At 36.0% G+C, this 26,673-nt stretch overlaps 1 protein-coding gene and 1 pseudogene across 3 annotated transcripts in view; both read right to left on the bottom strand.

Annotated features, from left to right (window-relative positions):
* The window catches only part of RGS22 (regulator of G protein signaling 22), a 174,975-nt gene that overhangs the window by 125,122 nt on the left and 23,180 nt on the right, over positions 1–26,673 (bottom strand). The gene's annotated exons all lie outside the window — the stretch shown is intronic.
* On the bottom strand, positions 15,965–26,656 carry LOC309615114 (growth hormone-inducible transmembrane protein pseudogene; annotated as a pseudogene). The gene has a single exon. The product of its transcript is annotated as a growth hormone-inducible transmembrane protein pseudogene (transcript).

Raw genomic sequence — 26,673 nt, 5'->3', positions numbered from 1 at the left:
CTAGATGTCTTCACAGGGGAATTCTATCAAACATTTAGAGAAGAGTTAACACCTATCCTTCTGAAACTCTTCCAAAAAATTGCAGATGAAGGAACACTCCCAAGGTCATCTATGAGGCCACCATCACCCTGATACCAAAACCAGACAAAGATACAACAATAAGAGAAGATTACAGGCCAATATCACTGATGAACATTGACACAAAAGTCCTCAACAAAATACTAGCAAACCAAATCCAACAACACATTAAAAGGATCATACACCATGATCAAGTGGAATTTATCCTAGGGATGCAAGGATTCTTCAATATATGCAAATCAATCAATGTGATATACCACATTAACAAACTGAAGAATAAAAACCATACGAGCATCTCAATAGATTCAGAAAAAGCTTTTGACAAAATTCAACACCCATTTATGACAAAAACTCTCCAGAAAATGGGAATAGAAAGAACCTACCTCAACATAATAAGGGCCATATACAACAAACCCACAGCAAACATCATTCTCAATGGTGAAAAACTGAAAGCATCTCCTCTAAGACCAGGAACAAGACAAGGATGTCCACTCTCACCACTTTTATTCAACACAGTTTTGGAAGTCCTGGCCATGGCAATCAGGGAAGAAAAAGAAATTAAAGGAATCCAAATTCGAAAAGAAGTAAAACCATCACTGTTTGCAGATGACATGATGCTATACATAGAAAATCCTAAAGATGCTACCAGACAACAGCTAGAGCTCATCAATGAATTTGGTAAAGTTTCAGGATACAAAATTAATGTGCAGAAACCTCTTGCATTCCTGTACACTAACAACGAAAGATCAGAAAGAGAAATTAAGCAAACAATCCCATTCACCACTGCAACAAAAAGAATAAAATACCTAGGAATAAACCTACCTAAGGAGGTAAAAGACTCAGAAGACTATAAGACACTGATGAAAGAACTCAAAGATGACACAAACAGATGGAGAGATATACCATGTTCTTGGATTGGAAGAATCAATATTATCAAAATGACTATACTACCCAAAGCAATCTACAGATTCAATGCAATCCCTATCAAACTACCAATGGCATTTTTCACAGAACTAGAACAAAAAATTTTTTAATTTGTATGGAAACACAAAAGACCCCAGAGAGCCAAAGCAATCTTGAAAAAGAAAAAAGGAGCTGGAGAACTCAAGTTCCCCGACTTGAGACTATACTATAAAGCTACAGTAATCAAAACAGTATGGTACTGGCACAAAAACTGAAATATAGATCAATGGAACAGGATAGAAAGTCCAGAGATAAAACCACACACCTATGGTCAACTAATCTATGACAAAGTAGGCAAGAATACACAAGGGAGAAAAGACAGTCTCTTCAATAAGTGATGCTGGGAAAACTGGACAGCCACATATAAAAGAATGAAATTAGAACACTCCCTAACACCATACACAAAAATAAACTCAAAATGGATTAAAGACCTAAATGTAAGGCTGGATACTATAAAACTCTTAGAGGAAAACATAGAACACTCTCTGACATAAACTGCAGAAATATCTTTTTGGATCCACCTCCTAGAGTAATGAAAATAAAAACAAAAATAAACAAATGAACGTAATTAAACTTAAAAGTGTTTGCACAGCAAAGAAAACCATAAATGAGACGAAAAGACAACCAACAGAGTGGGAGAAAATATTTGCAAACCTAAGTGACCAACACGGCATTAACCTCCAGAATATACAAACAGCTCACGCAGCTCAATAACAAAAAACAAACATCCCAGTCAAAAAATGGGGAGGACATCTAAATAGAAATTTCTCCAAAGAAGACATACAGATGGCCAAAAAAGCACATGAAAAGATGCTGAACATCACTAATTATCAGAGAAATGCAAATCAAAACTACAGTGAGGTATCACCTCACACTGGTCAGAATAGCCATCAACAAAACATCTACAAACAGTAAATGCTGGGGAGGGTGTGGAGAAAAGGGAACCCTTCTACACTGTTCGTGGGAATGAAAATTGGTACAGCCACTATGGAGAACAGTATGGAGTTTCCTTAACAAACTAAAATTAGAGCTACCATACTATCCAGCAATCCCACTCCTGGGCATAAACCCTGAGAAGACCATAATTCAAAAAGATACATGCATCCCAATGTTCACTGCAGCATTATTTACAATATCCAGGACTGGAAGCAACCTAAATGCCCATTGACTGAAGAAGAGATAAAGAAGATGTGGTACGTATATGCAATGGAATATTACTCAGCCATTAAAAAAGAATGAAACAATGCCATTTGCAGCCACATGTATGGACCTAGAGATTGTCATACTGAGTGAAGTAAGTCAGACAGAGAAGGACAAACATCATATGATATCACTTATATGTGGAATCTAAAAAAATGGTACAAATGAACTTATTTACAAAACCGAAATAGAGTCATAGACGTAGAAACAGTCTTAGGGTTATGGGGGGAAGGGGGAAAGGATAAACTGAGAGATTGGGATTGACATATACACACTACTATTATATATAAAATAGATAACTAATAAGGACCTACTGCATAGCACAGGGAACTCTACTCAATACTCTGTAATGACCTATATGGGAAAAGAATTTGAAAAAGAATACTTGTATATGTATAACTGAATTACTTTGCTGTACACCTGAAACTAACACAACATTGTTAATCAACTATACTCCAATAAAAATTTTTAAAAACTATAATTGACTGGAAGCATGATTAGCTAGGTTGAAGAGGGAAGCAGGAAAGAAATAAAGATAAGTTTAGTTTAATAAATCACAGGGTAAGATTTGAGAGATGGAGGGAGGAAGGCTGGAGAAGTAGGTAGGGCCCTGATTATGAGTAGTCTTTTAAATAACATTATGGAGTTTAGATTTTACCTTGAGGTTGTGAGGGCCATATGAATTTACAGAAGAGTTACTAAGTTGCTATTCATCCTAAGACATTTATACACTATTGTTTCTATTTTGTCTTATATTCACTTTTCCCAGAATTCTAATCAATGCCAGTACCTCGGACACTAAACAAATGCTAATAATAAGTAAAACAACCAATAAAGTACGCATTTCAGTGAGGCAAATGTGTCTGCACTATGTGGCTTCCATTGACTGTCTGCTAAAGCAAAAATTTTGCTGTGATATTAACGTCAGAGTCAACACAGACCACTGCTACCTCCTTTGAGGAAATCGCAGGCTCACAAAGCAGTGCTGCCACCATCTGAGAAGCTAATGTTCTTGAGGGTGCACCTGTGCTCAGCAATGCTGACATGTGGCACCAAGTCATTAGGCTCCCCAGGACTGGAAAACTGAGCAAACAATGGTTTCCTCCTGTTTAGCCAAAAACACCCACTTGCCTTCGCCAAAGACTATCTTCTGGGTACTGAAAGAATAGAAGAAACTTCGGAAACAGCCAGCACCTGAACAGTAGCATCTTGTTGACTGTCTCACTGCTTATCAGTGAGATCTGAAGGACATTTGGATCTTGAGTAAGAAGGATTCCACATATGCTACACACTGACAACCAACCACACAGGAGTCTTGAATTCTCATGAGCAATGCATTCAATGTATCACAGAAAGACACCAGACCGCACATAAAAATCGACATAAACACTTGAGAATTCTACAAGGCTGTGGAACTAGTCAGTTCATACAAAATCAGTTTGCATAATATTTACCTAATGAACAGTTCACCTATAACTCTTTCCCTTTTGTATGTTTTGCATCTATTTGATCTAAAAATTAAGTGAAAAGTATAAAACAATAAAATCAAAATTGAAGAAAAGTCTTTAGTCAAACTGCTAAAAAATCCTTTCAAGGTGTTTTTAAGTAACTAAAATATAATGACCAAAGAGATACAAAACAACCCTGCCAACCATAGAAGGATAAATTAATAAATACTATAAGAAGCACAAAAATAATTTACCTAAAATAAAATTATTTAATCCTTAAAACTAAAAAAAATGTTAAGAAAGAAAAACAGATAACCAAAAGGTTAGGGGAAAGTGGCTGTCGGTAAATCATTCTAGAACTACTTCCAATTAGCCATACACAAGCTCTTTAAACTGTCACCAGGATTAGATTAATAAAAATTATATTTAGATGTACAAGCAACTAAATAAAGCATGGCTATCTGCCAATGGACTAGATTTTCTGTCTAGTCATTTATTGAGGTATAAATTACATAGAGTAAAATCCATCCTTTTTAGTACACAGTGCTACAAGTTTTGACAATTACATACAGTCATGTAACCATGACTACAGTCAAGATGTAGAATAGTTCCAACAGCTCCAAACTTCCTCATGACACTTTGCAGTCAATGACTCCCTCTAACCCCAGGCCCTGGCAACCACTGACAGGTTCTCTATATAGTTTTGCCTTTCCCAGAATGTCATATAAATGGAATCAATATAGTATGTAGCCTTTGACTCTGGCTTCTTTCATTTAGCATAATGCATTTGAGATTGATCTATGTTCTTCCATGGATCACTAGTCCATTCCTCTTCATTGCTGAGTAGTACTCCACTGTACTGATGAACCACATTTTATTTATCCATTCCCAGTAAGGAAATTTGGGTTGTTTCTAGCTTTTGGTGATTATAATAAAACAACTAGAGACATTCACATACAGGTTTTTATGTGAACATAACTGTCTATTTCTCTTGGGTTAATATATAGGAATAAGATAGATAGGTAGTATGGTATATGTTTAACTTAGGAAGAACTGCCAAACTGTTTTCCAAAATGTAATTTGCATCAGCAATGTAAGAATTCTAGATGCTCTGCATCCTGGCTAGCATTTTGTATTGTCAATATTTGCTGTTTAATTTGTACATCATAATAGGTGTGTAGAAATAGTTCATTGTGATGTGTGTATGTGTGAACACTTTTTTTTAATAACAGCTTTGAGATATAGCTTACGTTTCACACAACTCATCCATTTAAAGTATAAGCCAATGATTTTAGTATATTCAGAAACCATCACCACAAATTTAGAACATTTTCATCACCCTCTCCAAAAAACCCATACCCATTAGCAATCACTCTCCATTCATTCCAACTCCTCCACCTCACCTCCCAATGTTGAATGCACTTCTCTTATGACTAAAGATGTTGAGCATCTTTTCATATGTGTATTGGTCATTTTTACATCTTCTTTGGAGAAATATCTATTCAGATCCTTTGTCCATTTTTAAATTGGGTTGTCTCTTTATTGTTGAGTTGTAAGAGCTCTTTACACAGTCTAGATACACAGTCCTTATCAGATATATGACTGGCAAATATTTTCTCCCATTCCGTGGGTTGTCTTTTCACTTTCTTTAGACCATAAAAGTTTTAAATTTTTATTTATCTATTTTTTTCTTTTATTGTTTATGCTTTTGGTGTGATATCTAAAATATCAATGCCTATTGATCATGAAGACACATGTAATCATGAAGATTTACATTTGTGTTTTCTTCTAAAATATGCTTCATTATTAGTATTTTTTGCATTGCTAGATTCAGTTTGCTTTTTTTGAACTTTTTTGTGTCTATGTTCATGAGGGATATTAGTTTGTAAGCTCTTCTTTTCTTTGAAATTTCTTTATCTAGTGTTGGTATAAGGATAATGCTGGCATCATAAAATGAGTTGGAAATTGATCCCTCTTCTTTTGTTTTTTTTGGAAGAGTTTTCATAAATTTAGTATTACTTCATCTCTAAAGGTTTGACAGAATTCACCAGTGAAGTCATCTGGACCTAGAGTTTTCTTCGTGGGAATCTTCTTCCCCCAAGACTTATTTTTTTGGAGCAGTTTTAGGTTTACAACAAAATTGAGAAGATAAAGATTTCCTACATATCTCCTGCATCCACACATGCATAGCCTCCCCCTTTATGAACATCACTCACAGAATGGTACATTTTTTACCAAGAATGAACCTACATTGACACATCATAATCACCCAAAATCCATTGTTTACCTTAGGGTTCACTCTTGGTGTTGTACATTCTATGGGTTTGGACACATGTATAATGACATATATCCATCAGTGTAATATCATACAGAGTATTTTCACTACCCTAAAAATCCTCTATGCTCTGCCTATTCATCTCTGGCCCCTGGAACCCCTAGTAATCACTAATCATTTTTTTTTTTAATATTTTGACGTGCTTGGTTTTATTCTGTATTTTTTTAAACATCTTTATTGAAGTATAATTGCTTTACAATGGTGTTAGTTTCTGCTTTATAACAAAGTGAATCAGTTATACATATACATATGTTCCCATATCTCTTCCCTCTTGCATCTCCCTCCCTATCCCACCCCTCTAGGTGGTCACAAAGCACCGAGCTGACCTCCCTGTGCTATGCGGCTGCTTCCCACTAGCTATTTATTTTACATTTGGTAGTGTATATATGTCCATGCCACTCTCTCACCCTGTCACATCTCACCCCTCCCCCTCCCCATATCCTCAAGTCCATTCTCTAGTAGGTCTGTGTCTTTATTCCCGTCTTGCCACTAGGTTCTTCATGACCTTTTTTTTTTTCCCTTAGATTCCATATATATGTGTTAGCATACTGTATTTGTTTTTCTCTTTCTGACTTACTTCACTCTGTATGACAGACTCTAACTCCATCCACCTCATTACAAATACCTCCATTTCATTTCTTTTTATGGCTGAGTAATATTCCATTGTATATATGTGCCACATCTTCTTTATCCATTCATCCGATGATGGACACTTAGGTTGCTTCCATGTCCTGGCTATTGTAAATAGAGCTGCAATGAACATTTTGGTACATGACTCTTTTTGAATTATGGTTTTCTCAGGGTATATGCCCAGTAGTGGGGTTGCTGGGTCGTATGGTAGTTCTATTTTTAGTTTTTATTCTGTATTTTTTTGAATTTTATTTATTTTTTTATACACCAGGTTCTTATTAGTTATCCATTTTATACAAAACCACTAATCTTTTCATTGTCTACATAGATGTGCCTTTTCCAGAATATTATATAGTTGGAATCATACAGTATGTAGCCTTTTTCAAATTGACTTCTTTCACTTAGAAATATGTATTTAAGGTCCCTCCATGTATTTTTTGTGGATTGAAAGCTCATTTCTTCTTACAACTCTATAATATCCCATTGTCTGGATGTACACAGTTTAGTTATCCACTCATCTAATGAAGGGCATCTTAGTTGCTTCCAAGTTTTGACAATTATGAATAAAGCTACTATAAACATCCATATGCAGGTTTCTGTGTGGGCATATATTTTCAACTCTTTTGGGTAAATAACCAGGGAGTATGATTGCTGAAATGTATGCTAAGAGTATGTTAGTTTTGTAAGAAACCATCAAAATGTCCTCCAAAGTGGCTGTACCACTTTTGCATTTCCACCAGCAATGTATGTGATTTCCTGTTGCTCCACATCTTCATTAACATTTGGTGTTGTCAGTGTTCTGGATTTTCGCTATTCTAATAGGTGTGTACTAGTATCTTACTGTTGTTTTAATTTGCATTTTCCTGATGACATAGAATGTGGACCATCTTTTATATACTTACTTGCCATTTCTATATCTTCTTTGGCCCATTATAAAATCAGGTTGTTTGTTTTCTTATTGTTAGTTTGGATAACAGTCCTCTATCAGATGTGTCTTTTGCTAATATTTTCTTCAAGTCTTTGTCTAGTCTTTTAATTTTCTTGATAATGTCTTATGCAGAGCAGAAATTTTTAAATTTAATGCAATTCAGCTTAACAATGATTTCTTTCATGGATCATGTCTCTGATATTGTATCTAAAAAGTCACCTTACCAAAGGTTATCTAGGTTTTCTGCTGTATTATCATCTGGCAGTTTTATAGTTTTGTGTTTTGCATTTAGGACTATGATCTACTTTGAGTTAATTTCTGTGAAGGGTGTCAAGTCTGTGTCTAGATGCATTTCTTTTGCATTGGATGTCCAGTTGTTGCTGCACCATTTGTTGAAAGGAGTGCTTTTTGAAATAAACCTGCTTTCACTTAAAAATAAAAAGACTGTTTTGCTCCACTGTATTAACTTTGCTCCTTTGTCAAAGATCAGTTGACTATATTTACGGGAGTCTATTTTGGGGCTCTCTATTCTGTTCCATTGATCTATTTGTGTTTTCTTTCACTGATATCACACTGTATAGGTTAGTGTAACTTTACAGTAAGTCTTGAAGTAGGGTTAGCATCAGTCCTCCAACTCTTTTGGCTCCCTCCAAAAAATTTAGAATCAGTTTGTTAATATCCATTAAAAAATTTGCTGGGATTTTAATTGAGATTGCATTGAATCTATAAATCAAGTTGGGAAAAACTGATATCTTGACAATATCAAGTCTTTCAATCCATGAACATGGAATATCTCTATTTGGTTCCTTAATTTCATTCATCAGAGTTTTATAGTTTTCCTCATATAGATCTTGTACATATTTTGTTAGATTTATACCTAAGTATTTCATTTTGGGGGATGCTAGTGGTATTATGTTTATTATTATGGTAAACGGTATTATTATGATAAATGGTATTATGGCTTTATTTTAAAATTCCACTTGTTCATTGTTAGTATATAGGAAAGCAATTGTCATTTGTATGTTAACCTTGTATCCTGCAATGTTGCTATAACTGCTTATTAGTTCCAGGAGTTTTTTTTGTTTCTTTCAGATTTTCTATATAGATGATCATGTCATCTGTGAACAAAGACACTTTTATGTCTTTCTTCTCAATCTGTATAACTTGTATTTCCTTTTCTTGCCTTACTGTATTAGCAAGGACTTCCATTACAATGTTGGAAAGGATTGGTGGGAGGAGACATCCTTGCCTTGTGCCTGATCTTAGTGAGAAAACTTGAGTTTCTCACCATTAAGTATGATGTAGGAAGATTTTAAACTATGAATCCAATTTCTTTAATAGATTCAGAACTATTCAGATTACATATATCCTTTTGAGTTAGCACTGGTAATTTGTATCTTTCAAGGAATATGTCTATTGCATTTAATTACTGAGTTTATGGACATAAAGCTGTTTGTATTCCTTTATCTTCCTTTGAATGTCTGTAGTATCCATACTGCTGTCCCCTCTTTCATTTGTGATACTGATCAGTTATTTCTTCTCATATTTTTTCCTCATCATTCTGGCTAAAAGTTTATCAATTTCATTGATTTTTTTTCAAAGAACTAGCCTTTATTTTCATTGATTTCCTCTCTTGTCTTTCTGTTTTCCATTTAACTGATTATGTCATTTACTTATTTAATTTGGGCTTAATTTTCTATTTCTCGTTTCCTAAGGTAGAAGCTTAGATCATTGATTTATGATCTTTAGTCTTTTCTAACATAAGCACTTAATGCTATAAATTTATCTCTATAGAATTATTTAGTTGCATCCCACAAATTTTATGTTGCATTTTAATTTTTATTCAATTCCCCATAATTTCTAAATTCCCTTGGGACTTACTTTGAGCTATGGGCTATTTAAAAGTCTGTTGTTTAATTACATATTTGGGGATTTTCCAGGTGTCTTTCTGTTAATGACTTATAGTTTAATTTTGTTATGGTCAGAGAACTAATTTTGCATGGTTTCAAATCTTTCAAATTTGTTGAAATTTGTATTACAGCCCAGAATTGGTCTATTTTGGTAAATATTCCAAGTGTACTTGAAAAAGACTGTGTACTCTGCAGTTGTGAGGTGAATTATTCTAGAAACATCAATTAGATTGACTGGATTCCTAGTGTTGTTCAAATTTCCTATATCCTTACTGATCTTCTGTCTTTTTTTTATTGGATTACTGGGAGAACAATGTTTAAGTCTTTAACTATAACTATGGATTGTCTATTTCTCTTTTCAGTGCTATCAGCTTTTATTTCATGTATTCTGAAGCTCTTTTGTAAGGTGCACAATTATGGGTTGTTCTGCTTTCTTGGTGAATTGATTCCTTTATCACTATGTGATGTCTCTTTATATCCATAGCAAGATGCCTTGTTCTGAAGTCTACTTTGATATTAATACAGAAACTCCAGCTTTCTTTAAATTAGTAATTGTATGGTATAGCTTTTTCCATTCTTTTACTTTCAACAAAATTTTGTATTATATTTAAGGTGATGTTCTTAAAGACAGAAAATAGTGGTGGGTCTTTTTTTTAACCCATCTGACTCTGACTCTTAACTGGGGTGTGTAAGTCATTTAAATTTAATGTAATTATTCATGTATATTATTAAGCTGCTGCTAATTACTGATGTGGTATGCTCAAAATCTACCATCTTGTTTTCTGCTTGTTCCGTATACCCTTTATTTCTTTTTTCCTCATTTTCTGCCTATTTTTTAAAAAATTATTTATTTATTTATTTATTTATGGCTGTGTTGGGTCTTCGTTTCTGTGCGAGGGCTTTCCCTAGTTGCGGCAAGTGGGGGCCACTCTTCATCGCGGTGCGCAGGCCTCTCACTATCGCGGACTCTCTTGTTGCAGAGCACAGGCTCCAAATGCGCAGGCTCAGTAGTTGTGGCACATGGGCTTAGTTGCTCCGCGGCATGTGGGATCCTCCCAGACCAGGGCTCGAACCCATGTCCCCTACATTGGCAGGCAGACTCTCAACCACTGCGCCACCGGGGAAGCCCCTCTGCCTATTTTTGGTTTGAGTACTTTCTTACACTTTTTGGTCTCCACTATTATTATATGATTTATACCTCTTTAAAATATTTTAAAATTGTTGTCCTATTGTTTACAATATGTATATTTAATGAATCACAGTCTATCTCAAATATATTGAATAAGATCACCTTTTAGATCTTTTTGACAGACTGTGTCAAAATACATAACTCAAGTTAAGAAGCTCTTTGTACACAGATATCGAATCATTATGTTGTACACCTGAAACTAATATAATGTTATATGTCAATTGTATCTCAATAAAAAAAATAAGAAGCTCCTAATAAACAGTTTTTAACAATAAAGAAGTAGGTTATAAAGACTTCCATGAAATAAAAAATTTCTGTTCACTGAAGAAAGTGAATAAACCAATAAATATCACTGTCCCAACTAGGGAAAAAAGTTTTTAACTAAATGTTTATACAGTGCTATACTGTCCATAATAGATTTCCTTGTTTTAAATTCAAAATAATGCTGTAACACAGTTGTTATTACTATTTTTACTTTTGTATTTATAAACATTATTTATAAATACTGTTATTATTATTAATACATTTAATTTGATGAAAGTAAACAAGAAAGACAGAAATATATCTGAATTCAGTAAAAGAAGAATTGAAGACCTTCCAGGCTGGAGAAGAGCTATGTTTTAAGTATTAGATATATGTTACCTTAAAATGTACATCAGACATTTTAAATCAAGAGAAAACAGTATTGTTAAACATTATTATTTTCATTTGATTCACACAACAAACCTAAGTAGTAGGTATTGAAGGCATCATTTGACAGATGAGGAAAATGAGGCTCATCAAAATGACTTGTATAAAAGCACAGTGCTAGTAAGGTGAAGAGCCAATATTAGAACCCAAGTCTTTTTACATCATGCTAGGGAGACAAAATTCAGAAGCTGAGAGAATTTAACGCCAGGGAGTCAGAGCCACACAATGTAATTTCAAGATCAGAAATCTCAACCCCGTGCAGTGCAACCTGGGAATACTCAACCTGCACCCACTCCAGCTACAGTTATCTTGCCAGAGCAGCCCTGGCGAGGCATGCCTGGGGAAACCCTGGAATGGGTCTACTCCAACTCCAACCATCCTACCAAGGCAGCCCCAATGCTGTATGTCCTGGGGACCCCCCCATCCCAGTCCACATCCTCTCCAGCTCCAGCTGGCATTCCAAAGCTGCCTGGCACAAGCACTTTACACAAGGAATACTCCTACACAAGGCCACATCTTCAAAATCAGGAGAGGTAGCTGTTTTGCCTAATTCACAGAATCAAATACAAAAAGTCACTGAACCAAGATGGCGGAGTAGAAGGACGTGCACTCACTCCCTCTTGCGAGAACACAGAATCACAACTAGCTGCTGAACAGTCATCGACAGGAAGACAGTGGAACTCACCAAAAAAGATACCCACCATCTAAAGACAAAGGAGAAGCCACAACGAGATGGTAGGAAGGGAGCAATCACAGTAAAATCAAATCTCATAACTGCTGGGTGGGTGACACACAGACTGGAGAACACTAAGCCCACAGAAGTCCACCCACTGGAGTGAAGGTTCTGAGCCTCACGTCAGGCTTCTGAACCTGGGGGTACGGCAACAGGAGGAGGAATTCCTAGAGAATCAGACTTTGAAGGCTAGCGGGGTTTGATTACAAGACTTCGACAGGACCAGGAGAAACAGGGACTCCACTCTTGGAGGGCACACACAAAGTAGTGTGCGCATCGGGACCCAGGGGAAGGAGCAGTGACCCCAGGGGAGACTGAACCAGACCGACCTACTAGTGTTGGAGTGTTTCCTGCAGAGGCAGGGGGTGGCTGTGGCTCACCGTGAGGAAAAGGAAACTGGCAGCAGAAGTTCTGGGAAGTACTCCCTGGTGTGAGCTCTCCCAGAGTCTGCTATTAGCCCCACCAAAGAGCCCAGGTAGGTTCCAGTGTTGGGTTGCCTCAGGCCAAACAACCAACAGGGAGGGAATGCAGCCCCACCCATCAGCAGTCAAGCAGATTAAAGTTTTACTGACCTCTGCCCACCAGAGCAACACCCAGCTCTACCCACTACCAGTCCCTCCCATCAGGAAACTTGCACAAGCCTCTTACATAGCCTCATCCACCAGAGGGCAGACAGCAGAAGCAAGAAGAACTACAATCCTGCAGCCTGTGGAAAAAAAACCACATTCACAGAAACATAGAAGGATAAAAAGGCAGAGGGCTATGTACCAGATGAAGGAACAAGATAAAACTCCAGAAAAACAACTGAATGAAGTGGAGATAGGCAACCTTCCAGAAAAAGAATTCAGAATAATGATAATGAAGATGATCCAGGACCTCGGAATAAGAATGGAGGCAAAGATCGAGAAGATGCAAAAAATGTTTAACAAAGACCTAGAAGAATTAAAGAACAAACAAACAGAGATGAACAGTACAACAACTGAAATGAAAACTACACTAGAAGGAATCAATAGCAGAATAACTGAGGCAGAAGAACGGATAAGTGACCTGGAAGACAGAATGGTGGAGTTCACTGCTGCGGAACAGACTAAAGAAAAAAGAATGAAAAGAAATGAAGACAGCCTAAGAGATCTCTGAGACATTAAATGCAACAACATTCACATTATAGGGGTCCCAGAAGGAGAAGAGAGAGAGAAAGGACCAGAGAAAATATTTGAAGAGATTATAGTCGAAAACTTCACTAACATGGGAAACAGCCACCCAAGTCCAGGAAGCACAGCGAGTCCCATACAGGATAAACCCAAGGAGAAACACGCCAAGACACATAGTAATCAAAATGGCAAAAATTAAAAACAAAGAAAAATTATTGAAAGCAGCGAGGGAAAAACGACAAATAACATACAAGGGAACTCCCATAAGGTAAACAGCTGATTTCTCAGCAGAAACTCTACAAGCCAAGAGGGAGTGGCATGATATACTTAAAGTGATGAAAGGGAAGAACCTACAACCAAGATTATTCTACCCGGCAAGGATGTCATTCAGATCAGATGGAGAAATCAAAAGCTGTACAGACAAGCAAAAGCTAACAGAATTCAGCACCATCAAATCAGCTCTACAACAAATGCTAAAGGAACTTCTTTAAGTGGGAAACACAAGAGAAGAAAAGGACCTACAAATACAAACCCCAAAAAATTAAGAAAATGGTCATAGGAACATACATATCGATAATTACCTTAAACGTGAATGGATTAAGTGCTCCAACCAAAAGACACAGGCTTGCTGAATGGATACAAAAACAAGACCCATATATATGCTGTCTACAAGAGACCCACTTCAGACCTAGGGACACATACAGACTGAAAGTGAGGGGATGGAAAAAAATATTCCATGCAAATGGAAATCAAAAGAAAGCTGGAGTAGCAATTCTCATATCAGATAAAATAGACTTTAAATTTAAGAATGTTACAAGAGACAAGGAAGGACACTACATAATGATCAAGGGATCAATCCAAGAAGAAGATATAACAACTATAAATATATATGCATCCAACATAGGAGCACCTCAATACATAAGGCAACTGTTAACAGCTATAAAAGAGGAAATCGACAGTAACACAATAATAGTGGGGGACTTTAACACCTCACTTACACCAATGGACAGATCATCCAAAATGAAAATAAATAAGGAAACAGAAGCTTTAAATGACACAAGAGACCAGATAGACTTAATTGATATTTATAGGACATTCCATCCAAAAAGAGATTACACGTTCTTCTCAAGTGCTCATGGAACATTCTCCAGGATAGATCATATCTTGGGTCACAAATCAAGCCTCAGTAAATTTAAGAAAATTGAAATCACACCAAGCATCTTTTCTGACCACAAACAACACTATGAGATTAGAAATGAATTACAGGGAAAAAAATGTATAAAACAAAAACACATGGAGGCTAAACAATACGTTACTAAATAACCAAGAGATCACTGAAGAAATCAAAGAGGAAATCAAAAAATACCTAGAGACAAATGACAATGAAAACACAACAATCCAAAACCTATGGGATGCAGCAAAGGCAGTTCTAAGAGGGAAGTTTATAGCTATACAAGCCTACCTGAAGAAAGAAGAAAAATCTCAAATAAACAATCTAACCTTACACTTAAAGGAACTAGAGAAGGAAGAACAACAAAATCCAAAGTTAGCAGAAGGAAAGAAATCAAAAAGATCGGAGCAGAAATAAATGAAATAGAAACAAAGAAAACAATATAGAAAAGATTAATAAAACTAAAAGCTGGTTCTTTGAGAAGATAAACAAAATTGATAAACCATTAGCCAGACTCATCAAGAAAAAGAGGGAGAGGACTCAAATCAATAAAATTAGAAATGGAAAAGGAGAAGTTACAACAGACACTGCAGAAATACAAAGCATCCTAAGAGACTACTACAAGCAACTCTATGCCAATAAAATGGACAACCTGGAAGAAGTGGACAAATTCTTAGAAAGGTATAAGCTTCCAAGACTGAAGCAGGAAGAAATAGAAAATATGGACAGACCAATCACAAGTAATGAAGTTGAAACTGTGATTAAAAATCTTCCAACAAACAAAAGTCCAGGACCAGATGGCTTCACAGGTGAATTCTATCAAACATTTAGAGAAGAGCTAACACCCATCCTTCTCAAACTCCCACAAAAAATTGCAGAGGAAGGAACACTCCCAAACTCATTTTATGAGGCCACCATCACCCTGATACCAAAACCATACAAAGATACTACAAAAAAAGAAAATTACAGACCAACATCACTGATGAATGTAGATGCAAAAATCCTCAACAAAATACTAGCAAACAGAATCCAACAACACATTAAAAGGATCATACACCATGATCAAGTGGGATTTATCCCAGGGATGCAAGGATTCTTCAATATATGCAAATCAATCAATGTGATACACCATATTAACAAATTGAAGAAGAAAAACCATACGATCATCTCAATAGATGCAGAAAAAGCTTTTGACAAAATTCAACACCCATTTATGATAAAAACTCTCCAGAAAGTGGGCATAGAGGGAACCTACCTCAACATAATAAAGGCCATATACGACAAACCCACAGCAAACATCGTTCTCAATGGTGAAAAACTGAAAGCATTTCCTCTAAGATCAGGAACGAGACAAGGATGTCCACTCTCACCACTATTATTCGACATAGTTTTGGAAGTCCTAGCCACAGCAATCAGAGAAGAAAAAGAAATAAAAAGGAATACAAATTGGAAAAGAACTAGTAAAACTGTCACTGTTTGCAGATGATATGATACTTTACATAGAGAATCCTAAAGATGCCACCAGAAAACTACTGGAGCTAATCAATGAATTTGGTGAAGTTGCAGGATACAAAATTAATGCACAAAAATCTCTTGCATTCCTATACACTAATGATGAAAAATCTGAAAGAGAAATTAAGGAAACATTCCCATTTACCATTACAACAAAACGTATAAAATACCTAGGGATAAACCTACCTAGGAAGACAAAAGACCTGTATGTAGAAAAGTATAAGACACTGATGAAAGCAATTAAAGATGATACCAACAGATGGAGATATATACCATGTTCTTGGATTGGAAGAATCAATATTTTGAAAATGACTATACTACCCAAAGCAATCTACAGATTCAATGCAATCCCTATCAAATTACCAATGGCATTTTTTACAGAACTAGAACAAATAGTCTTAAAATTTGTATGGAGACACAAAAGACCCCAAATAGCCAAAGTAGTCTTGAGGGAAAAAAACGGAGCTGGAGGAATCAGACTCCCTGACTTCAGAGTATAATACAAAGCTACAGTAATCAAGACAATATGGTACTGGCCCCAAAACAGAGACATAGATCAATGGAACAAGATAGAAAGCCCAGGGATAAACCCACGCACCTATGGTCAACTAATCTGTGACAAAGGAGGCAAGGATATACAATGGAGAAAAGACAGTGTCTTCAGTAAGTGGTGCCAGGAAAACTGGACAGCTACATGTGAAAGAATGAAATTAGAACACTCCCTAACACCATACACAAAAATAAACTCAAAATGGATTTGAGACCTAAATGTAAGATCGGACACTATAAAACTCTTAGAGGAAAACATAGGCCGAACATTCTATGCCATCAATCACAGCAAGATCTTTTTTGATCCACCTCCTAGAGTAATGGAAATAAAAACAAAAATAAACAAATGGGACCTAATGAAACTTGAAAGCTTTTGCACAGCAAAGGAAACCATTAACAAGATGAAAAGACAACCCTCAGAATGGGAGAAAATATTTGCAAATGAATCAACGGACAAAGGGTTAATCTCCAAAATATATAAACAGCTCATGCAGCTCAATATTAAAAAAACAAACAACCCAATCCAAAAATGGGCAGAAGACCTAAATAGACATTTCTCCAAAGAAGACATACAGATGTCCAAGAAGCACATGAAAAGCTGCTCAACATCACTAATTATTAGAGAAATGCAAATCAAAACTACAATGTGGTATCACCCCACACCAGTTAGAATGGGCATCATCAGAAAATCTACGAACAATAAATGCTGGAAAGGGTGTGGAGAAAAGGGAAACCTCTTGCACTGTTGGTGGGAATGTAAATTGATACAGCCACTATGGAGAACAGTATGGAGGTTCCTTAAAAATAGAATTACCATATGATCCAGCAATCCCACTACTGGGCATATACTCAGAGAAAACCATAATTGAAAAGTACACATGTACCCCAGTGTTCATTGCAGCGCTATTTACAATAGGCAGGTCATGGAAGCAACCTAAACGCCCATCGACAGACGAATGGATAAAGAAGATGTGGTATATATATACAATGGAATATTACTCAGCCATAAAGAGGAACGAAATTGGGTCATGTGTTGAGACGTGGATGGATCTAGAGACTGTCATACAGAGTGAAGTAAGTCAGAAAGAGAAAACGATATATTGTATATTAACACATATATGTGGAACCTAGAAAAATGGTACAGATGGACCAGTTGCAGGGCAGAAACTGAGACACAGATGTAGAGAACAAACGTATGGAAACCAAGGGGGGAAAGCGGCGGGGTGGTGGTGGTGGTGTGACAAATTGGGCGATTGGGATTGACACGTATACACTGATGTGTATAAAACTGATGACTAATAAGAAACTGCTGTATAAAAAAATAACTTAAATAAAATTCAAAAAAAAAAAAAACCAGAAAGTCAAACAGAGGAGAGAGAGGAATATGTTCCAAAAAAGGGAACAAGCTAAAACTCCAGGAAAAAAAAAAAAGCTTAATGAAATGGAGATAAGAAAGGTACCTGATAAATAGTTCAAAGTAATAATAATAAAGGTGCTCGCTAAACTTGGAAGAAGAATGGAGAAATACAGTGAGAACTTTAACAGAATTAGAAAATAAAAGAAAGAACCAATCAGAGCTGAAGTATACAATAACTGAAATGAGAAATACACTAGAGGGGATTGATAGCAAAATAGATGATATGGAAGAAGAGATCAGTGATCTGGAAGACAGAATAGTTGGTATCACCCAATCAGAAGAGAAAAAAAGTGTTTTTTTTTAAATGAGGATAGTTTATGGGACCTCTGAGACAACATCAGGCATACTAAAATTTGTAGATGACTCAGAAGGAAGAAAGAGAGAGAAAGGGGCAAAAACTTATTTGAAGAAATAATGGCTGAAATCTTCCCTAACCTGGAGAAGGACACAGATATCCAGAACCAGGAAGCACAGAGAGTCCCAAAGAAGAAGAACCCAAAGAGAGTCACACCAAAACATATCATAATTAAAATGGCAAAATTAAAGATAAAGGAAGAATTTTAAAGGCAGCAAGAGAAAAATAACTAGTCACATACAAGGGAACTTCCATAAGACTACAAGCTTATTTTTCAGCAGTACCTTTTCAGGACAGAAGAGAGTGGCATAATATATTAAAGGGCTGAAAAATAAAAACTTACAACCACGAATGCTGTACTTGGCAAGATTATCGTTCAGAATTAAAGGAGAGATAAAGAGTTTCTAAGAGAAGCAAAAGATAAAGGAGTTCATCATTTCTAAACCACCCTTACGAGAAATGTTAAAGGATCTTCTTTAAGTGGAAAAGAAAAGGCCATAAATAGAAATAAGAAAATACTTGAAAGAAAAAAATTACACTGGTAAAGGCAAAAATTATATATAGTAAAGGCAATATCAGCTACTTAAAAAGCTAGTATGATGCCTAAAAGACAAAAGTAGTAAAATCAACTATAACTACAATAAAATAAAAAGGTGTAAAATATGATGTCAAAAACATAAAACATGGTGGAGTAGTAACAATGTGATGCTTTTAGAATGCATTTGAACTTAAGCAACTATCAACTTAAAATAAACTGCCATGTATATATAGGTTATATTCATGAACCTCACGGGAATCACAAACAAAAACCTATGATATATACACAAAAAATAAAGATAAAAGGACCCAAGCATAACACCAAAGAAAGCCATCAAGTCACAAAGGAAGAGAGCAACAGAGAAGAAAGGAACAAAGAAGAACTACAAAAAGAACCAGAAAAAAATTAATAAGTATATACCTATCAATAATGACTTTAAATGTAAATAGACTACATGCTCCAATCAAAAGACATGGGGTGGCTGAATGGATAAAAAAACAAGACCCATCTATGTGCTGCCTACAAGAGATTCACTTCAGATCTAAAGACACACACAGATGGAAAGTTAAAGGATGGAAAAGATATTCCATACAAATGGAAACCAAAAGAAAGCTGGGATAACAATACTCATATCAGATAAAATAGACTTTATTTTTTTAAATCTGGCCAGAACCTTTATTATTTCAGAAATAAGCATCCTATGTAACTTGAAGTGGTTAGAATAGTTATTTATGGATTACTGTAATAAATATTTGTCAAAACACCAACTACCTCAATAATCATACACTTATTTCATTCATAAGAACTTCCAAAAATAACTCTTCCGTATCAAAAAATTTACAAATGGCACAAGAGAGTTAAATAATGGTCTGTGGAGGAGAGAAGAAAAATTCTGCTAGGGGAAACTCTAATGAAGCGTTTTCTCCATTACATTTTTGATTGATATAGTTGATCAAAGAAGCCTCACTTTGCCTTCCTTTTTTTAGTGATTCCTCTGAGAGGGAATGCAAGAAATCAAATCTGAGGGGAAAAACTGTTTTCATAATCTCAAGTGTAAACCACAAACAGGCTTCTCTGATAAAAGCTTTAAAGCCTGAAGAGATGAGAAAGGCAAGCATGTATTCTTTTAAACATTTCAATAAATTTGTAAAAACATTCAGCAACTATGCACATGTTGTTTGTACACTTAAAAATGCAACAATTTTCATGCTTTGAATATTTTTTCCTGAGTGTTTTAAGGATATTTTGTTCTAGACGATTCAAAAGTAAGGCTTACACACACACACATAATATATATAACAGGAATTCTCCATATGATTAGCACTGTGGACTCTCCTAACAGTGTCAAACAATGAAAAGCCAAATATGACCACATCTATACTATAAGGAGAGCCTGGAGAATCACCTATGTCTTTGTTTTCTGCTCAACACTTCTGACAAGTTCAGCAGATGTACAGCCATGACTTGTTTCCAAACATCCAGACCCCTTCACTGGCTCACTGCAATTACACGACTGTTAAGTTCTAGGTATTCGAAGAAAGACTGCAGGTGTCCCTTTACTTCTCTCTGGTCCCTTTACCAAACCCCTACATCGCTTATGACATTACTTGTTAATATTCCACATTCCAAATGAAAAATGCAGGTACACGTTTGCTAAATTTCACTTAACCAAATAAATTTAATAATAGATAAAATACTTAAATTCCTGCAACACAAAACTTGGTTTTCACATTCATTAGAACATTTTAGAATTACTCAAACATGAGAATTGAAAATGTGTGTGCTATTTGGAAGAGAACTACTGAATTTATTCTCCAAAAGAAAAAGCAGACCTGAAGCATCACGTTACTGGAACACTTGAAACATGTTGACAAGTTCTTATCTTCTAAATTTCCATGAAAGCTGCTTGCACAAACTATTTAAAGAATATCTGCCCCTATTAGACAAGCCAGATATCTGATGTATTAAGGAAGTCAGAAGCTGAGTCACTTCACTTCTTTCTGTTGCCTCCAGTTGCTAGAATACTGGCAACTTGCATAAATATGTTTAAAATGTCCATGTAGATTCCCAGCATCGAATCGATGGGATCATATTTTTTAACTCCATACACTGGTACTACTTCTGCATGCTTGATTACTTTCTGTGTATCATACAGGAGAAACGTGCTGAAAAGAACTAATCCACCATAAATTGCCACTGAGTACAGAGTGGCACCAGCCACAGTGGTAGGTGGAAGAAACATAGATCCTAGTGAGGACACAAAGACGACACCCAGGCCCACACCCAGGGGTGCTGCCATGTTCAAAAACTTCTCATTGGGCACACACATGGCCATGGTGGAGAGGCCTCCCACAATGCCAGCTGTGTACCATACAGCTCTGACAAGAGGCCCCCCTAATATCATCAGAAGAGCCACCACTGCACCCATCACACCAGAATGTAGTAACCAAGCAAGATGCTTTGGGCCTGGGCTCCGTACCAGCATTCCAGCTTCAATCATGCGTGCAAGGGTTGCACCAGTTGTCACCCAACAGCCTCTCATCATGAAGTTCATGAGAGCAGGAGTTCTGCTCACTGCCAGGGCAGACAAAGCTGTTACGCCAATACTTCCTGCTAAGTACATATAGGTGGAATGAATTCTATCCTGCACATACTGAGGCCAAATTACAGCTTTTTCAATAGCTCCAATCTCATTAGACAATGGCATTCCCAAGCCATAGGAGCACAAAGCTCCAAGACCAACTGCAGCAATAAACCATCTTTCCATCTGATCAATTTAAAATATTTTTTCCAATGATTGTTCCAAAGCTGTCTCCTTGAGTTCTTGGCTAGTTTTCCCATGCCAAATTCCAATTCTTGTCTTGGTGGCGTATTCCCTGCTGGGTGTTAAGAGCCACTGATTCTTTGTGATGGAATTCTTCACAGTAGGGGAGGCCTTGGAGAAACCTTGGTGGAAAACCCTGGAAGGTAGTTTCTGGAGACACACAAGTCTTGTGGCCAGCATGGTGGTGCACCAGGTTTACCAAGCAGATCTGAAATGCTCAGTCCCTGGTCACCTCAAGCATGCAGTTCCCCTACTGGGCCGGCGAAACACAGCCACGCACATCTCCCGCATCCTCCGCCCACCTCTTACTGACTGCGCATGCCTAAAATAGACTTTAAAACAAACAATGTAACAAAAGACAAAGGAAGGCATTACATAATGATAAAAAGGTCAATCCAAGAAAAGGATATAACATTCATAAATATTTAAGCACCAACATAGGAGCATCTAAGTATATAAAGCAAATATTAACACACACAAAGGGAGAAATAGACAGTAACACAATAATAGTAGGGGACTTTTGTGACCAACATACATCAACAGACAGATCATGCAGACAGAAAATCAGTAAGAAAACATTGGCTTTAAATGACACAGTAGACCTGATACACCTAATAGACAGATACAGAACATTCCACCCCAAAATTTCATAATACACATTTTTTTCCAAGTACACATGGAACATTACTCAGGATAGCTCACATGTTAAGCCACAAAACAAGTCTCAATAAATTTAAGAAGACTGAAATCATATCAATCATCTTTTCTGACCACAATGGTATGAAACTAGACATCAAGTACAAGAAGAAAACTGGAAAAGACACAAACATGGAGAGACCAAATAACATGCTACTAAACCACCAATGGATCAGTGAAGAAATCAAAGAGGAAATAAAAAATACCCTGAAACAAATGAAAATGAAAACACAGCTTTCCAAAGTCTATGGGACACAGTAAAAGCAGTTCTAAGAGGGAAGTTCATGGTGATACAGGCCTTCCTCAAGAAATAAGAAAAATCTCAAATAAGCAATGTATCCTTACAGCTAAAGGAACTAGAAAAAGAAGAAAAGTGATGCCCAAAGTTAGTACAAGGAAGAAAATAATAAATATCAGAGCAGGAATACATGAAATAGAGACTTAAAAAAAAGAAAAGATCAATGAAGAGCTAGTTCTTTGAAAAGATAAACAAAATTGATAAACCTTTACCCAGACTCATCAAGAAATAAGAGAGATCCCAAATAAATAAAATCAGAAATGAAAGAGAAGTTACAACAAATATCACAGAAATACAAAGAATCATAAGAGACTAGTACAAACAATTATTTGTCAATAAACTGGATAACCTAGAAGAGATGGATACATTCCTAAAAACATACAATCTTCTAAGACTCCATCATGAAGAAATAGAAAATCTTAACAGACAAATTACCAATAATGAAATTGAATTAGTAATAAAAAAAAAAAACACCTCCCAACAAACAAAAGTCCAACACCAGAAGGCTTCACAGGGGAATTCTACCAAACATTTTAAAAAGAGTTAACACCTATCCTTCTCAAACTATTACAAAAAATTGAAGAGGAAGGAACACTTCCAAACTCATCCAACAAGGCCAGCATTACCCTGATACCAAAATCAAAGACACTACAAAAAAAGGAAAAGAAAATTACAGGCCAATATAGCTGATGAACAAAGATGCAAAAATCCCCAATAAAACATAGAGGGTAAATTCAGTAACACATTAAAAGAATCATAAATCAGATGAAGTGGGATTTATCCCCGGGATGCAAGGATGGTTCAATATCGACAAATAAATGTGATATACCATATTAACAAATGAATAAAAATCATATGATCATCTCAATAGATGCAGAAAAAGCATTTGACAAAATTAAACATCCATTTATGATAAAAAAAAGAAACTCTCAACAAAGTGGGCACAGAGGGAACATACCTTAACATAATAAAGGCCATATGACAAACTCACAGCTAACATCATACTCAATGGTGAAATTTTTCCTCTAAGATCAGGAACAAGACAAGGATACCCACTCTTGCCACTTTTATTCAACATAATATTGGAACTCCTAGCCACAGCAACCAGACAAGAAAAAGAAATAAAAGACATCCAAACTGGAAAAAAAGAAGTAAAATGGTCACTATTTGCAGATGACATGATACTATATATAGAAGACCCTAAAGACTCTGCCAAAAATTATTAGAACAAATAAATTCAGTAAAGTTGCAGGGTACAAAATTAATATACAGAAATATGTTGCATTTCTATACTCTAATAATGAACTACCAGAAAGAAAAATTAAGTAAACAATCACATTTATAACTGCATCAAAAAGAATAAAATACATAGGAATAAATTTAACTAAGGAGGTGAAAGACCTGTACTCTGAAAACTATAAGATATTGATGAAAGAAATTAAAGATGAACAAATAAATGGAAAGATATACCATGCTTGTGGATGGGAAGAATTAATATTGTTAACATGTACATACTACCCAAAGCATTCTATAGATTCAAAGTAATCCCTAGCAAAACACCTATGGCACTTTCCCCAGAACTAGAATAATCCTATAATTTGTATGAAACCACAAAAGACCCTAAATATCGAAAGCAATCTTAAGAAAGAAGAACAGGGCTTCCCTGGTGGTGCAGTGGTTGAGAATCCGCCTGTCAGTGCAGGGGACATGGGTTCGATCCCTGGTCCAGGAAGATCCCGCATGCCGCAGAGCAACTAAGCCTGTGTGCCACAACTACTGAGCCTGCACTCTAGAGCCCGCGAGCCACAACTACTGAGCCCACGTGCCACAACTACTGAAGGCCACGTGCCTAGAGCTCATACTCCGCAACAAGAGAAGCCACCAGAATGAAAAGCCCGCAAACTGCAACAAAGAGTAGCCCCCACTCGACACAACCAGAGAAAAACCCGCACGCAGCAATGAAGACCCAATGCAACCAGAAAAAATAAATAAATAAATAAAATAATAAAATAAATAAATTAAAAAAAAAAAGAATAACAAAGCAGGAGGTATTACGTTCCCTGATTTCAAACTATACTACAAAGCTACAGTAATCCAAACAGGATGGTATTGTCACAAAAACAAACATATAGATCAATGGAACAGAATAGGGAGCCCAGAAATAAACCCATACTTATGTGGTCAATTAATCTATGACAAAGGAGGCAAGACTATACCATGGGGAAAAGACAGTCTCTTCAATAAATGGTGTTGAGAAAACTGGACAACTATATGCAAAAGAATGAAACTAGACCACTTTCTTACACCATATACAAAAATAAACTCAAAATGGATTAAGGACTTAAATGTAAGACCCAAAAGCATAAAACTCATAAAAGAAAACATAGGCAATATGCTCTCTGAAACTGGTCTTAGCAATATATTTTTTTTTTGGATCTGTCACCTCAGGCAAGGGCAGCAAAAGCAAAAGTAAACAAATGGGACTACATCAAACTGAAAAGTTTTGCACAGCAAAAGAAACCATCAACAAAGCAAAAAGGCAACTTACTGAATGAGAGAAGATATCTGCAAATGATACATCTGATAATGGATTAATATCCAAATTATATGAAGAACTCATACAACTCAACAACAACAACAAAAAAATCCAATTGAAAAAATTGGCTAAGGACCTTAATAGACATTTTTCCAGAGAAGACATACAGATGTCCAACAGGCACATGAAAAGATGCTCAAGATCACTAACTGGATGGGAAATGCAAATCAAAACCACAACGAGATATCACCTCACACCTGTCAGAACAGCTATTATCAAAAAAGACAACAAATAAAGTGTTGGCGAGGATGTGGAGAAAAAGGAACTATCGTGCACTGTAAATTGGTACAACCACTATGGAAAACAGGATGGAGTTTCCTCAAAGAATTAAAACTAGAACTACCATATGATCCAGCAATTCCACCTCTAGGGGCTGGGGAATGGGCAAAATAGGTAAAGGGAATTAAGCGGTACAAACTTCCAATTATAAAATAAGTCTCAGGGATGCAAAGTATAGCATAGGGAACATACTTAATAATATTGTAATAACTTTGTATAGTGACAGATGGTAACTAGACTTATTGTGGTTTTCATTTCACAATGTATAAAAATATCAAATCACTGTGTTGTACACCTGAAACTAATATAATAATTAAAAGACAGAAATCTCAATTCCCAAATGCTTGATAGGATAGAACTCAAATGAAATAAATTCACTGCACAGGCATAACCTGTTTTATTGTGCTTTGCTTTATTGTGCCTCACGGATACTGTGTTTTTTACAAACTGAAGGTTAGTGGCATCCCTGTGGCAGGCGAGTCTATCAGCACCATTCTTCCCACAGTATTTGCTCACTTCAGGTCTCTGTGTCACATTTTGGTAATTCTTGCAATATTTCAAACATTTTCATTATTATTACATTTGTTATGGTGATCTGTGATCAGTTATCTTTGATGTTACTACTATGACTTGCTGAAGGCTCAGATGATGGTTAGTGTTTTTTATCAAGAAAGTATTTTTTAAATTAAGGTATGTACATTGTTTTTTTAAGACACAATGCTATGGTACACTTAATAGACTACAAAGTAGTGTAAACATAATTTTTATATGCACTGGGAAACCAAAATAATTGTATGACTTGCTTTATCATGATATTCACTTTGTTGTGGTGGTCTGGAGTCAAACGTGCAATATCTCCAAGGTATGCCTGTATACCCACACTTTCTAGAATGCATCCAAACTGTAAAGCATACATACATTTATACTGCCCCAAATTAAACTTATTTTCTAAATATTCAAAGTAAATTACATGAACCTTCTCATATTGATAATCAAATATCAACAAACTGCCAGACTAAACTGGCCATTTGATATGAATAAGATGATACAGTAACTAACAAATACTTTGTGCAAATACAATAAAATTTAATAGATACAGTTATACTTCAGAAAGGGGAGCCCAAGGAACCTGATGTTAATCTCACTTAATGCTTTATCTATCTAGCAAGATATAAACTCAAAT

This window comes from Balaenoptera borealis (assembly GCF_965194805.1).
Source record: "Balaenoptera borealis genome assembly, chromosome: 17".
Lineage (NCBI taxonomy): Eukaryota > Metazoa > Chordata > Mammalia > Artiodactyla > Balaenopteridae > Balaenoptera > Balaenoptera borealis.
The sequence above is the reverse complement of the archived record's forward strand: the minus strand, read 5'-3'. Positions and strand labels throughout refer to the sequence as shown.